This window comes from Mastomys coucha, unplaced genomic scaffold (genome assembly GCF_008632895.1).
Source record: "Mastomys coucha isolate ucsf_1 unplaced genomic scaffold, UCSF_Mcou_1 pScaffold1, whole genome shotgun sequence".
NCBI classification, from domain to species: Eukaryota; Metazoa; Chordata; class Mammalia; order Rodentia; family Muridae; genus Mastomys; species Mastomys coucha.
In genome coordinates, this window is record NW_022196891.1 from 33,838,908 (window position 1) to 33,854,455 (window position 15,548).

General features: G+C 40.8%; 1 pseudogene; it reads right to left on the bottom strand.

The window, feature by feature from the left end:
• Positions 1–12,287: 12,287 nt before the first annotated feature.
• LOC116070326 lies at positions 12,288–12,754 on the bottom strand (annotated as a pseudogene).
• Positions 12,755–15,548: the final 2,794 nt, after the last annotated feature.

The following is a 15,548-nucleotide window of genomic DNA, read 5'->3' on the forward strand; positions in this document are numbered from 1 at the left end:
TTTACCTGTGCTCTCCTGTATTTCTTTGAGGGTGCTATTTATGTCTTTCTTAAAATCCTGTATTATCACCATGAGAAGTGATTTTATATCTGAATCTTGCTTTTCCCGTGTAATGGTGTGTCCAGGACTTGCTATGGTGGGAAAATTGAGTTTTGATGATGGCAAGTGACCTTGGTTTGTGTTGTTTATTTTCTTATGCTTGCCTCCCCCTCAGTCCTTCTCCCCCGCCATCTGGTTATCTTTAGTGCTACCTGCCCTTGCTAAATCTGACTGGAGCCTGTCCTTCCTGTGATCCTGGTTGTGTCAGAACTCCTCAAGAGTCAAGCTGTCTCTGGGATCCTGTGATTCTAGGATCCTGTGATCCTGGGCATGCTAGAGTGCCTGGGAGTGGAGCTTCCTCTTTGTGTTGTGGGACTGGTTGTGAGCTTGTTTCTAAGGTCTATTCAGGATACCAGCCCAGAGAGACTGGAAAGAACCAGAACCATTGGACTGGCAGAGTTCCTGTATGCCTGGTTCTGCTGGTCCCAGTTACTCTTGGTGTTGGGACAGATGTTGGGTCCTGCTCACCTCTGATCCTGGGTGTGTCAGAGCACCTGGGAGTGGAGTTTCCTCTGGGTGTTGTGGGACTGGCTGTGGAGCTTGAGCCCAAGGTTTGCTCAGGACCCCAGCCCAGAGAGACCAGAAGGAACCTGAGCCACTGGGCTGGCCTCAATCATTTTTAAGAAGGAAATTCCTAAAATATATTTTAAAATATAAGTTGCAAAGAAAGCAGATGATAAGAGACATAAAGCAGTAGAAATTGAAGTTTTCTCCTTAATATTAAACTTGAAAGTGCAAGTGTTTTAAACATCTCTGAATCTTTAGTGGACTTGTAATAAAATAGTGATTGTTTCAAGACATTAAAGGGAATACAAAGATCACATAAAATCAAACAACTCTTACATCCGTGGAGCAGAAAACCTTTTTATATTATAGTGTCATGATTTTATTAATATATTTGAAACATTTAATTTGACATATAAAATTATATGTATATTTATAAGCTATATGATGTCTTATATATGTATAATTATATACATTATATATGTATAATTATATAATGTCTAATTAAAATAAGAATTTCCATCTCCTCAAACATTGATTATTTCATTATGGTGTAAGAATTTAAAGTGCCTTTTCTAGCTTTGGGGGAAAAGTTAGTTACTTCTATCTATTGACATCTATAGTTGTATGGTAGAACACTAGAACTTAGTTCTTCTATCCAGTGTATCCTTTTAAAGTGTTAACCAAATACATTGATATTGTAAGGTAATATGTTAATGTACTTTATGCTCTTCAACTTTTGTGAATTAAGAAATGTCAGCAAGCCAAAGGAAGCTGTCTTGAGTGGGATGGGTAAAAGATGTTGATGGTGATCAATGATAGATGAGGCTCAGCTCACCACATGCCAAGCTAGAAAGTTCAGTGTAGCCTCTTTGATGAAATCCCTAGAGTAGAGTGTGCTGCTGACTGGCCAGTGAAGAAGCTGTGTAATTCAATACAACTTTAAGAAACCCCCTTACTAATTTTTGAGACAATTGACAGAGTGATCCTCATGCTTTGGGAAACAGATGGGTCCCGGTGGTCAGTTATCATTGCAGGGTCTGGTTAGCCACACGGCACTCTCTCTTCCCGTATTCTACGGTTCCTTCTGGCTGCCTACAGGGGAAAGATGAGAGTTAAAATTCGTGCTTTGTGTTTAGAAAATATACAGCTGGTGTCAAACTGACAAAACAAAGCGAGCTGTTTGTTTGATTGTTTTGTCTAGGATAGGAGGAATCCAAAGTGTTGCCTGCTGAGCAGGTGGTCTTCACGCAGTGACACCAAAGGGCAAGGACTAGCTTGAGGTATACACAGTCCCAGTGTCTGAAAGGCGAGACCATGGATCAAATACTCACGGCAGAATTTTTGGGCAGAATAGAAAGGATTAAGAGCTCTGGGGTTTGCATGTTTTGTGTGGACTAGGATAGGATTATGTGTCTGTCAGTCTTTCTTTGGGCTGGAGTTCCACCCCAGGGCTTTGTGCATGTTAGGAGAGCACTCTATTATCACTGGGCTACAGCTTTAGTTCCAGAGTATGACTCTGTGCTCATTGTTTTCTTCCCATGTCCTTTAAAATGTCTCCTACTGATAAGCCAAAGGTAAGATGGAGATTATTAAGAAAATCTTACTTATAGGCTATTTTACTTTATATACATGAGATTTGTAGGCTCAAAGGGGGTAAAAAAAGGAAGGAATGGGAAAACATATTGTCTTGTATGACTCCAGAATTATTTGTTTGTTTGCTTATTTATTATTATTATTATTATTATTATTATTATTATTATTATTTTTGAAACAGGGTTTCACTTTACAAAGCCTGGCTAGCCTGAAAGTCAACTATATAGACTAGGCTGGCCTTGAACTCACAGAGCTCTGCCTGCCTTTGCTTCCCAAGCAATGGCATTAAAGACATGGGGCAGTACATCCTGAAACTGCAGAATTATTAACTGCTACTTCCACTATAGAGTCAATTAGAAACTTCAGAATCATATATAAAACAAATTCTGTAATATTCATTTGGATTTGTGTTTTGTTGTTGTTGTTGTTGTTTTTCAAGATAGGGTTTCTCTGTATAGCCCTGGCTGTCCTAGAAATCACTCTCTAGACTAGGTTGGCCTCAAACTCAGAAATCCGCCTGCCTCTGCCTCCCAAGTGCTGGGATTAAAGGCGTGTGCCACCCCCTCCCGGCTGGCTTTGCCTCCCCCGCCCGGCCGGCTTTGCCTTCCCCGCCCGGCTGGCTTTGCCTCCCCTGCCCTGCCCGGCTGGCTTTGCTTCTCCCGCCCGGCTGGCTGTGCCTCCCCCGCCCGGCCGGCTCTGTGTTGTGTTTTACAGTTCTCAGTAGTAATTACTGGGAGCAGCTTCTGGTAGGAGTCTAGAAGGAAAGGTGCTGTTTTTGAGCCTGTGCTCTGGGCTCTTAATTTCTTTGAATTGTTAATGAGATGCTCTGAGGAAAGTATTTTTACTCTGGTGTATGCTTTCTTCATTTTCAAAGTATGAAAATGTACTACATGACATCTAAGGTCATCTTCAATCACCTGTCAGCCTATGTTTTGACTAAATTAAATTTTCTGCCATTTCTCTTCTTGGACTCACCATTGAGCAGAAAGAAGGTAGCAGTATTTATTTGGTGGAGAAACGAGATGTTTGAAGACAAAACAAGTCACAAAACTCAAAACTAAAATAACCTGAGACCGTTCCCTATTCTTTAATTGTTTTGACTCTCTTGATTTGTCATCAGTGAGTGCATCGCTTCCTAATTCAGATGAGGGAGGATGCTGGGAAGTAAGAGCCAGAGCGTGTTGTAGTCAGTGTGCTTAGAGACTGCAGATGAGAAGCTTCAGTTCATGGTTTTACTAATGCTACACTATCTTTATTTATAAATACATGTCTGGAAATAGTTCTTGAGCCTGGAAGCTGTCCACCACTGTTAAGAGCAAGGAGGGATATGCCTACCTATTCCCTACTAATGGTGCCCAGTACTTAACCTCAGCCAGTCAAAACATGGATCAATGCCACAGAGAGACTTTTTTTTTTTTTTTAATTATTAGTGTTCTGTAAATCAAACACCATGATGATAACAGGCAATATGACACTCCATTACCCTGTGCAAACCCACCTGTGTCAGAGACATTAAGCTTTACTTTAAAGGGAAACAAAAGCAACATGGTTGTTTCAACAAATTGACTTTCGTAATGCAAAATACAGCTGCAAATTAGTTCCCTGTTGCTTTTTAGTTCACTTTTAGTTGTTGGCATATGTGACTCTTGCTTTGTTTTTTTTTTTTTTTTTTTTTTTTTTTTTCATTATTATTGACTTTGAGACAGAGGGATAGCATGTAAATAATAAGGGGAGTTTGGGAAACAGAGAAAAGAGAAAAGCTTTCTTTTATGTAGAAACACAGAGAAAATACATTCTGGGCTTAATTCTCACATAAGGAGAAAGAGGGATGTAATGAGGAACCCACGCGGTTTGTGCTGATCTAGAGGAGAGAAGAAACGTGGCTGCTGGGTTGGGTAGTAAAGGGCTTCCTCTGAGAATGATGAGGGTTCAGAGTGGTAATTGTTGAACACAAAACACTTTCATTGTAAACCACTCTTTAAACGAATATGAATAACCAGGAAGGAGTGAAGAGAGTAGGCTGCCGTTTAGCCCATACAGATGTCCTCCAGAGGGACTGAGAATGATGACCTTAGGTGTCAGGTCCGGGTACGGAGGGTGGAAGCAGGTCTATAGGGAGGAAGTGGATCTACAGGGTAGGAGAAGGTCTGTAATACTCAAGCTGGTGTGTCCCACCTCAGCTGGTACCTGGTACTGGTGATCGTGTGGTAGATTGTTGAGCTTGTTCTCTGGAACTAAGGAAGAATCGAACATCTGAGAGAGACAGAAGATGAGAAAAGAAATAATTGAAAGTCACAGAGGCTGAACTGAAGAGAAAGCCGAAGTGTAACAGCTTCATCCCTCCTGAGTGGAAGGGTTCTGACTCTCTTGAGTGTCAGTCGGCTTGGGTGTTAGTACAGAAAGAACCCCTGAACCCCACCACTGTTGCTTGGTCTTGTTTGGATCCCAGCCCCCAGGCCTTCATGCCATGTCTCCTCCCAGGATCTTCTGGGAACAAGAAACTGCTCTCTCAGGGAGTCCGTTTTTTTTTTTTTTTTTTTTTGCCTTCCTTGTTTACCACCCTCCCTTTAAGTGTCAAACCGGGCTTTGCTAACAACATAGTAGTGTCTTAATTAGTTAAGGCAATTGTAGATTATGTTGAGGGGATAGAGCAGTGGTTCTCAACCTGTGAGTCGTGACACCCTTGGAGGCGGGGCAAATGGCCCTCTCACAGGAGTCACCTAAGACCATGAGTATTCACAAAAGTAGCAAAATTACAGTTATGAAGTAGCAACGAAAATCATTTTATGGTTGGGGGTCACTACAACATAAGTGTTACCTGGGAAGAGGTAACCTCAATTAAGAAAATGTCCATCAGACTCTCCTGAAGGAAAGTTTGTGGGGGTATTTTCTTGATTAATGGTTGATGTGGGAGGACCCGGTCCAGGTGGGCATGGTACTTCTGGGCAGATAGTCCTGGGAAGTGTAAGAAAGGTCATTGAACATGATCCTGGAGAGCAAGACAGTAAGCAGTACTCCTCCAGGGTGGCTGCCTGAGTTCTGGCTCCAACTTCCCTTGCTACAGGAAGTTGATTTTAGCCATGGTGTTTTATCAGAGCGACAGAAAGCAAATGGGGACAAAGCACCTACAGCGACATAGATTTGGGGCATGACTTCCCAGCTGCACCTTCTTTTAACTCTCAGAAGGTGGGAAGAGACACAGAAAATAAACTGTGAACTTCCCATTGGTAAGGTTAGTCAGATAACTGTCAAAACACTTTGATGTTCACAGAAGAACATTTTGCCTGGAGTCAATACTAATGGGGCCGTGAAATCTCCAGGGCACAGCCAGGAAAACCCCTCCTGTGGACTACAGAAGGATCTGGGGTCATTTAAATAGCCCCATTGTGAAGAAGCATGGAGCTTTACATGGGAGGGAAAAAAGGAAGAATTTATTAGAATCTGAGAGAAAGCTGATTACAGATGAATGTAGAGAAGGGTCATATTAAGAAGATTAAGGATGCTGGGCCCCATTTTCCACAGGGATATTCTAATAGGGACACCATCCCAATCAGTAGTACCCAAAGGCGATCGTTCCCTTGCTCTGCCTCTACTGCTAAAGAGTGAACTCCAGCATTGGCCAACGGTAACAATAAATATTCAAACCTTTATTATCAATGTTTGATAGCTGCATAAAACATTTATATTCATGCGCTATTTCCTTGGCTGAGAAGATGCAGGTGGTTTTAAAGGTGCTATTGGTAGATCGTTTGTAAAAAGAAGATCTAATTATCTTCTTACCAATTTCTCTTTGTTAAAGCTGAGCAGGGTGTACCACACAAAGAGAAATTACGCTGGGAAAAGGGCTGGGCAGGGCTTGCTTACCTTTAAATAACTTGTTCTGCATCAAGGTCGGCGGTGTAGAGGAGGTTGTGTTCTGCCTCTTGCTTAATTTTCTATTGAACTTCCTTCACAATCTTTCTGTGATTTAGAAGCAAATGTGCACAGACATTTTGGCAATTACAAAAGCTATTTTCAAATGATAGAAAGCATTAACACAGGAACTAGGACATTAGGAATTTCTTCTGCACCGAAGCGGTGAGACCTTGTCCTTTATGCAGATGTCTTTGTGTGGTATAAGAATAAAGGGACTGGAGCCTTCCATTTGCCACACTCGTTTATATTGACATCACTATGCCGCTGCCTTGACAATTTTATAATTAACATTGGTCATTCATGAGTATTTAAAAATTATACAATAATGGTATTGATTAAAAAATAAAAATTAAAATTAAAAATAAAATACTTTGTGACTCTTTGTAATTTTAAATTTCCACATGGGGGCCTGAAGAGGTGGTCGGAACTTAAGAGGATTGGTTTTGGGGTGCATCCCATCTGGGTTTGAATTTCTTCTATGATTATTTACTATGAGAGTGACCTTATGCACACTAACTTCTGAATTTGAATTCTCCTGTTTGTAGAGTAGCAGCATTCTGATGCCTATTTTCATGGTGATTGTGAAAATGAAACTGAGATAACATGGACAGAAATTTTTAGTATGGTGGGTGGACAGCAGGTGTTGTCCCCTATAGACAATAGTTCATGCTATTTTTTGAGGTAGAAATAGTAAGTCACCATTGTCACATTCATATAGTCATTCTGTCTGGTCATTTCATTATTTTTAAATTTATTCCTGGCACATAAAGGTCATTTTGCTTTTTGAAAATGTTCAACTACTTTCAAAAACTAGTAATTTAACTCTAATGTCTCCATAATTCTAGTCTGTCTTAAAGATCTAGCATAGAAAAACTGCATAAATACACAATTTTAAACTGTCTAGGGTGATAAAATGGACAACTGGGAAAGGCAAAAACGGAGCGGGTACAAAATTTTTTGGCAGGTATACTCAAGGACATTATAAGCTTGCACACAAGCATGTCCTTATGTGTTCTAAGCCATGTACAATGAACATACAGCAATGAAAAAGTTTCAGAGTATACTGTATGAAGGAGGAAGCACACACAGCCGTGTCTGATTTCTAACGGAGTCTTCTTTTATATAAGTACTGTTATTCTTACCCAGCAATGCTTCAGTTCAAGCATTGTGGACAGTTTTGATCTCTTTCTGATGTGTTTAAACACGTCCCCTCCCGAGTGCCCGGAGGTGTGACACAATGTGAACCAGGCACATAATAAATAATTAAATATATGTCTTTAAGGAAGCCAAAAATAATACTCTTGATAATGACTCCTCAAAGTACAAAGGACCGCTCAGCCACCAGTTGAGACCCATGCTAATTAAAAATTGAAAGTCATAAGTAATTGAATATTGATTCAGAGTTTCTGCCCTGAAAGGTGAGTTGAAAATGTGTAAATCTGCAGGAAAGAAAGTCTTCTGCAGGCATCTGGAAGAATCGGCGCTAGATAGATGGCGTGGGTAAGCCAGCGCTAGACAGATGGCCCGGGTAAGCCAGCAGCTGTGGTTGGAAGGATCGCACGTCACCAAGAGCACCGCGGACTGTCCACCTGCATGTGGCCCTGTTCTCGTCATCGTGTGCAGCAGACAGTGGGGCAGATACATGCCATGGGGAGAGGGCAGTGTGAGGATCTTGGATGGCTGGAGATGAGCAAGATGAGATGTTATAAAGCATCTCTACTGCATATGCAAAGTATTGCCATTATGCTTCTTGAAGCAGAACAAATAACATCTAAAGAATTCACATTGATTTTGATGATTATTAAGGTGTGCTCATTATTTTAAATTTGGCAAAAATCAAAGAAGCATAAAAGGAGATTGCTTATTTAATAATCATATTTTAAGCAGTAACTTTAATTTTGATGAATTTCCTTTTAGTCTTTTTCCTCCCTTTGCTAATAACTTTACAAGACATTTAGGGCATCAAATAACAGAAGAAGATGTGAGGAGAAAATTAGTTGAAGAACACAGATAATGAAAATAAACAAATTAAAGCCGGGTGATGGTGGTGCACGCCTTTAATCCCAGCACTTGGGAGGCAGAGACAGGCAGATTTCTGAGTTCAAGGCCAGCCTGGTCTACAGAGTGAGTTCCAGGACAGCCAGGGCTGCACAGAGAAACCCTGTCTCGGGGAAAAAAAAAAAAGGAAAAGAAAAAGAAAGTAAATTGTGTATTCCAACTACCATAACCATGTTTGCCACCTAGTAGGTTGGCAAGTATGAGGGAAAAGGTGACACTGGCTTCGAGGGAGCACTTAGGCAAAGGCATTCTTCCAATGCTGGGGGGTGTGGGAGGTGGCCCAGACTCCCTGGTGCTGACACAAAATGAAAAAAAGAAGTTTTTACCAAATACCCAAGTCCCAACAACCAGTTTGTCTGCCAGTAATTCAAGGTATAGATAAAAAAAATAAACAGTTCATTCATCTCTCACCAGAAAAGCTGTACAAGTGCCTTCTCTAGCAATAATTATGCGAACTTTCCCTATTGCTGATGAAAACACACCACACACACACACACACACACACACACACACACACACACACACACACACACACACAAGATTTATACTCAGACTCTGGTTGTAATAAATTTGAAGGGTATTCATAAGTACACCTGGCTTACCTTGAGCAGTGAAGTACACATGGTCTTAACCCATCTTGGAGCCAGTTCTATACAGTATTGCTTTTGCATCATCAGTAGGAATGCCAATCCAATGGCACAGCACCCACAAGGCTGTTATCCCAAAAAGGGCATGAGAACCTCATGGGCCTTTGTACAAGACAGGAAACTGTTCTAGAACTTGTGATAAATTATAGATAGTTAACGTAGTCATTACCTTAAACTCGTGCTACTCCTTCCTCCTGGATGCCCTCCCCATTCCACCTAGCCTCTGCTAATGACCAGTAGACACCCGCCTCTGCGGTCCTATCTCAGGTTACACATGCTCATAAAGTATGGGACTTTGGTCTTTCCATGCCTGGCTGATTGCACCCAGTATGTCCTCCAGGTTCATCCTCATTGTTGGAAATGACAGAAACTCTTCTGTGTGTGTCAATGGTATCATATATGAATGGTGTATGAGGGGTGGCCTTGACACGTCTGGAGACTAGGAGGACAGCCATCTAACTGTACTTTATCACTCTGCCTAATTCCTTTGAGACAGGGTCTTTCACAGAACACAAAGATAGAGTGGCAACCATCAAGCCGCCCCTGAGCCCCAGCACTGGCGTTATAAGCTATGTGTAGCTATGCCAGGATTTTTATGTGGATGCTGGGATCTGACTTCAAGCCGTCATTCCAGCAAGCATTCTTACCCCACAGAGCCATATCTCCACTGGGTATGCATGCCACATTTCCTTTACCCAGTTATTCCTGAACCTGGACTAGCAAAGGAAGTTATAGGAAGTAGAGACATGTTGGTGTCATTTCTTCCTAGCCTTCATCTTCAAGGATAGTTTTCCAGCAACACAAAACCCGTTCATCAGATAGTTCAGAAATAGACATGTCTTTGTGTTCAGGTGCTTATAGAGTCCCATTATTTAAATTAAAAAATAGCCTATAGAAATTACGACAGCAGTCATCCCCATAACCCCACTGTCTTGATGCAGCTCGGTTGGCTTACTTCCTTTATTTCCTCAGTGAGGACACTTCCTATCTTTTAAGTACAGGCATGTTCTGCCCACATACTAACCAGTTAGTATCCATTTGGACCTAAGTTTCTTTTACAATTTCACTTTAAAATTTTAGACCTCTAGTGTCTGTGGGGATGGCTCAGAAGTTAGGAGCACTGGCTACTTTTCCAGAGGGCCCAGGTTCAGTTTCTAGCATCTACATGGTGGCTAACAACCATCCATGACTTTAGTTCCCGGGGCTCCATCGCCCTTTTCTGACATCATGGTAGTGTACATGTGTGATGCACAGACACACAAGCAGACAAAACACCCATATAAATAAATGAAGTTAAAAGATATAACTAATAACCAAGTAGACCTTCAGATTTCTGTAAGGACTTCTCAGATGGTCTATTTGTCTACTTGTGGTCTTTATCACTGACAGAAAAGGCTGGGCTAGCTGCCCAGAAAGCAGAGAAGACCCTAGTAAATGCACATGTTTGTGGATGGGTTGGTGTTTACCTACCTTCTCTAGTAGTGTGAAGAACGCCTTCCTGAATCACAGATGCCAGCACCTACGGGGAAGGCTCTCGGTAGGCACCAGCTTGACTTCTCTATGTTCAATGAGTTGTCTTTGGCAAAGGGCCTTGCCGTCAGTTTGTGGAGAGAAACCTACAGTCTTGGCAGCAGCTTTGGATTGTTTGGAGATTTCCATAAGGTAACCTTTGGGAAATGTTTGGTAAACAACTCAATTAGATGTAACCCAATCCCAATACTGGAAGCTTTACAAAAGATGTCTACTTGTGGCTCTGTCTCCACAGTTATCTGGCTATTTAATTTAGATCATCTTTATATACGTATATATCTTGGGATGCTTGCTAGGTTTCCATACTATCCTCAAATGGCCCCTAATTTTAGCTGTCTCACCCATATTCCTTCCCTCACTGTCTCCTCTTGGTTTTCCCATTCCAGTTTACACTGTGCCCATCCATTCGTAACTATCTCCCTTTCCTAGAGAGGTCTGTCTGCACCACTCCCCCCAGTCCCTTACTTTGTATCTGACCTCTGTGGTTCTACGGATTGCAGCTTAGTTATCATTGACCTAACAGGTAGTATCTGTATATAAGCGAATACGTACCATATTTGCCTTTCTGAGTCTGAATGGTTTTTCCCTAGTTCTACCCACTTACTTGCAAATGTCATTTTGTTTTAATGACTGAATAATATTGCACTATGTAAATGTACCACATTCTTTTTATCCATTCATCGGTTGAGGGTCATCTAGTTTGTTTTTAACATTCCAGTTATTTCTAATCATGAATACAGTAGTAATATACATAGTTGAGCAAGTGTATGTGGTAGGGGTCCTTTCCCTGCCCCCAAGAATGGTATATCTGGATCTTGAGGTAGATTAATTCTTATAATTCTGAGGAAATGTCACACTGATTTCCATAATGGATGTACAAATTGTTACTCCCATCCCATTACATGGATGAGTATTCCCTGTACTCTACATCCTTGTAAGCATGAGCTATTACTTGTGTTATTGATCTTAGCCATTGTGATGGGTATAAGATGAAATCACAAAGTAGTTTGGATTTGCATTCCCCTGATGGCTAAGGATGTTGAACATTTCTCTATTTCTCAACCATTTGAGTTTCTTCTTTTGAGAATTCTGTTTAGATCTGCACCCCACTTTTAAATTGGGTTACTTACTTTCTTAGTATATAGTTTTTTTTTTTAAAAAAAGTTTCTTTTATATTTTAGATACTCTCTATTGGATGTGTAGTGTTAAAAAAAAAAATCTTTTCCCATTCTGTAGGCTACGGTTTTGTCTGAATGACAGTGTCCTTTGCCTTACAGGAGCTTTTCAGTTTCATGAGGTTCATTTGTTGATCTTAGTGCCTGTGCTATCAGTGTTCTGTTAGGAAATCTCCTCCTTTGCCAATGTGTTCAAGGTTATCCCCCACTCCTCCAGTGTCTCTCTTATCAGGTTCAATTTATCTGGCTTTATACTGAGGTTTTGATCCATTAAGACTTGAGGTTTTTGCAGGGTGATAAGTTGTGGATCTATTTGCACTCTTCTACATATAAACATCCAGTTAGTCAATACCATCTGTTGAAGATGCCATTATTCAATCCAGCATGTATTTCTGGCTTCTTCCTAAAGAAGCAGGTGTCCTCAGGTGTGTAGATTTATGCCTGGGTTTTCAAATCTGATTCCATTGATCAGTATATATGGTTTTGTGCCAGTACCATGCTGTTTTAATTACTATGGCTTTGTAGTACAACTTCAGGATCATTCTAGCTATCCTGTGTTTTTCTGTTTTCATATGAAAAGGTGAAATGTGTCTTTTTAAGATCCATGAAGAGTTGTGTTGGAGTTTTGATGGGGGTCGAATTGAGTCTATAGATTGTTTGGGGGAAGACGGCTATTTTTACTTTGCTGATCCTACTGATCCTTGAGTATGGTAGAACTTTCTACCTTCTGATATCATATTCAGTTTCTTCAATATCTTAACACTTTTTTTTTTAAATTTTTAATGACGAAAACAAAATATACCTAAAAGCGAAGCTTCTGGAAAAACCATTTGTTCTTCCCTGTCTTGTATCCCTCCTCAAACTTGACCTTGGCTTCCCGCCTGGCCTTGCGTTTCAAAGCTGGGTCCCTGAACACATCCTTATTGACAACAGTCTTGTCCAAGGGGATATCCAGAGAGTACCTTGTGGGCATGAGGTGGTTGTAGTTATAAACTTTCACAAAGGACTTGATCTTGGATCGCCTGGCGATTTTCTTCTTGCCCATGGCAGCTGTCACTTTGCGGGGATAGCGGTCAATTCCAGCCACCAGGGCATGGCTGTAAGGGCGGTCCGAGGTGCCATCGTCAATGTTCTTCACGATGACGGCTTTGCGCCCAGAGTAGCGTCCAGCCAGAACCAGCACCACTTTCCCGGGTTTCATGAACTTGCCCATTTCGACAGCTAGGAGCAGAAAGCATCTTAACACTTTTGAAAGACAGGGCTTTCATTTCCTTTGTTAGAGTTACCCCAAGATATTTTATATTATCTGAGGCTATTGTGAGATGTACTGTTCCCTGATTTTTTTCCTCAGTCCACTCCTCATTTGTATATTGGAAGGCTATTGATTTTTTTGAGTTAATTTTACATTTAGCTACTTTGATGAAAGTGTTTATCCATTGTAGGAGTTTCCTGCTATTATTTTTAGGACTGCTTGTATATACTATCATATCTGCAAATAAAGATACTTCAACCTCTTCCTTCCAAATGTGTCTCCCCTTGATCTCTGTCAGTTGTTTTTATTGCTCTAGCTAAAACTTCAAGTACTATATTGAATAGGTTTGCAGAGTGTGAAAAACTTTGTCTTGTTCCTAGTTTTAGTGGAATTGCTTGGCCTTTTTTTTTCCATTTAAGATGAAGCTTGTGGTTAGTTTTGTAGAAAGTTCCATGAGGCGCTGAGAAGTTATTTTCTTTTGTTTTAGGGTGAACTGTTCTGTAAGTGTCTGTTAGGTCGCTTTGGTTCATAGCATCAGTTAGTATCAGCATTTTGCTGTTTGGTGTTTATCTGGGTGGCCTCTCTATTGGCAAGAGTCAGGTGTTGAAATCTGCCACCATCAGTGTGTGAGGGTCAATATATGATTTGATCTGTAATAGTGTTTCTTTTGTGAAACATTGTAATGCCCTCTTGGCGGATTTTTCCTTTTGAGTAGATAGTTTTTTTTCTATCTCTTCTGATTGATTTTGGTTTAGTGTCTATTTTGTTAGGTATTAAAATAGCTACTCTGGCTTGCTTTTTAGGTCCATTTGCTTGAAATATATTTTCTATCCTTTTACCCCTAGGTAGCATTTTTTTTTTTGACATTAAGTTGTATTTCTTTGATACAGTAGAAGGATGGATCCTGCTTTTGCATCCATTCTTTTAGTATGTTACTATTATTGGGGAATTAAGAGATATATGTTGAGAGATACAAATGACCAAAGGTTGTTGCTTCCTGTTACTTTGTTGTTGTTGTTGATTCCTGTTATTTGTTGTTGTTGTTGTTGATTCCTGTTACTTTGTTGTTGTTGATTTCTGTTACTTTGTTGTTGTTGTTGTTGATTCCTGTTACTTTGTTGTTGTTGTTGCTGTTCTGGGATTATTTATTTCTTGTGTTTTGTTTTTGTTTTTTTTTTGCATGTGGGTGCAGTTAACCTCTTTAGGTTGGAGTTCTCCTTTTAGTGACTTCTGTAGATTAACTTGAGATAGATGTTGCTTACGTTTGTTTGTTTGTTTTTTTTTTTTATCATGGAATGTCTTATTTTTCCCATCTATTGTGACTGAAAATTTTGCTGGGTATAGTAGTCTGGGCTGGCATCTATGGTCTCTTAGAGTCTGTAGAACTTCTGTCTAGGTCCTTTAGAATCTCTGTTGTGAAATCAGGTGTTATTCTAATACGTCTACCTTTTTGTGTTACTTGGCTTTTTCCCTTGTAGCTTTTAATAACTATTCTTTCTCTGTTCTGTGCATTTAGTATTTTGGTTATACAGGGGGAGCTTTCCTTTTTGGTCCAGTCTATTTGGTATTCCATATGCTTCTTGTATATTGATAGGCATCTCCTTCTTTAGGGAATTTGTCCTCTATGATTTTGTTGAAACTATTTTCTATGATTTTGACCTGGGTTTCTTCTCCTTCTTCTATACCTATTGCTCTTAGATTACATGTTTTCATAGTGTTCCAGATTTTCTGGATGTTTTGTGCCAGGGAAATTTTAGATTTAACATTTTTGTTTAAACCAGTGTATCCATTTTTTCTATTGTGTCTTCAGTGCCTGGGATCTCTCTTCCATCTCTTGTACTATGTTGGTGAAGCTTGCCTCTAAGGTTCCAGTTTGAGTTTTACATTTTTAATTTCCAGATTCCCCCACCCCCCTTTTAAAGGGGTTTATTAATTTCTTCTTTAAGGACCTTTATTATACTTAAAACGGCCTTTAAAGTCCTTTCCTTGTGTTTCAGCTATGCTGGGGCTGCTGCAGTTGGGGTTGCTGGACTCTCGTGGGGACATACTGTCCTGCTGTTGTTGATCCTGCATTTATGCTGATATCTAGGCATCTGGGTTTGGGAAGCCTATGATTTTAGGTGCTGATATCTGGTCTGGTCTTTGTTGGTTGGGTGTTTGTTCCTTGGTTTCTATTGCCTTCTTTGATTCTTAGGAGAGTGTGGTGGCTTTGTATTTCCTGTAGGAAATTCTGGGGCCCTGACAGGTGTGGCTACTCAGGGTTCCAAATAAGATGTGTTTCTAGGTATTAGGAACTAAGATGTAGGATTAAGGATGGTCTGTGACAGGGATTCTAAGGGGAACACCAAGATCTAGAGATCTGCTTAGTCCCCTGGTAATGGAGGCAGAAGAAGTGAGCAGGGGCCAGAACAGATAGTCTGCTTTCGAGCTGGGGATGAGACGGAGGAGTGAATGTGGAGAAGAGGGAGCGTGAAGATCTGCAGATTGCCTACCTGCTTTGCTGGCCTACTTATCTCTCTGGAAGGCTTGGCAGGTGGTTTCCCAGAGAATGACTGCCAGAGTTAGAGGCTGGGGTAACAGGAGAAATGTGGAGGAAGGTTGGGGAAAAAGATCTGTGTGATCCACTGGAATGGGGGAAGAGAGGAAGGAGAAGCCATGACAGGTGGCTGGCTGCAGAGAGATAGGGGATGAGACTGAGGGGTTGAATTTGGAAGAGGGGAGGGAGAAGTGACAATCTGCAGTTAGGCTACCTGCTTCCATGACTGGAGTGGC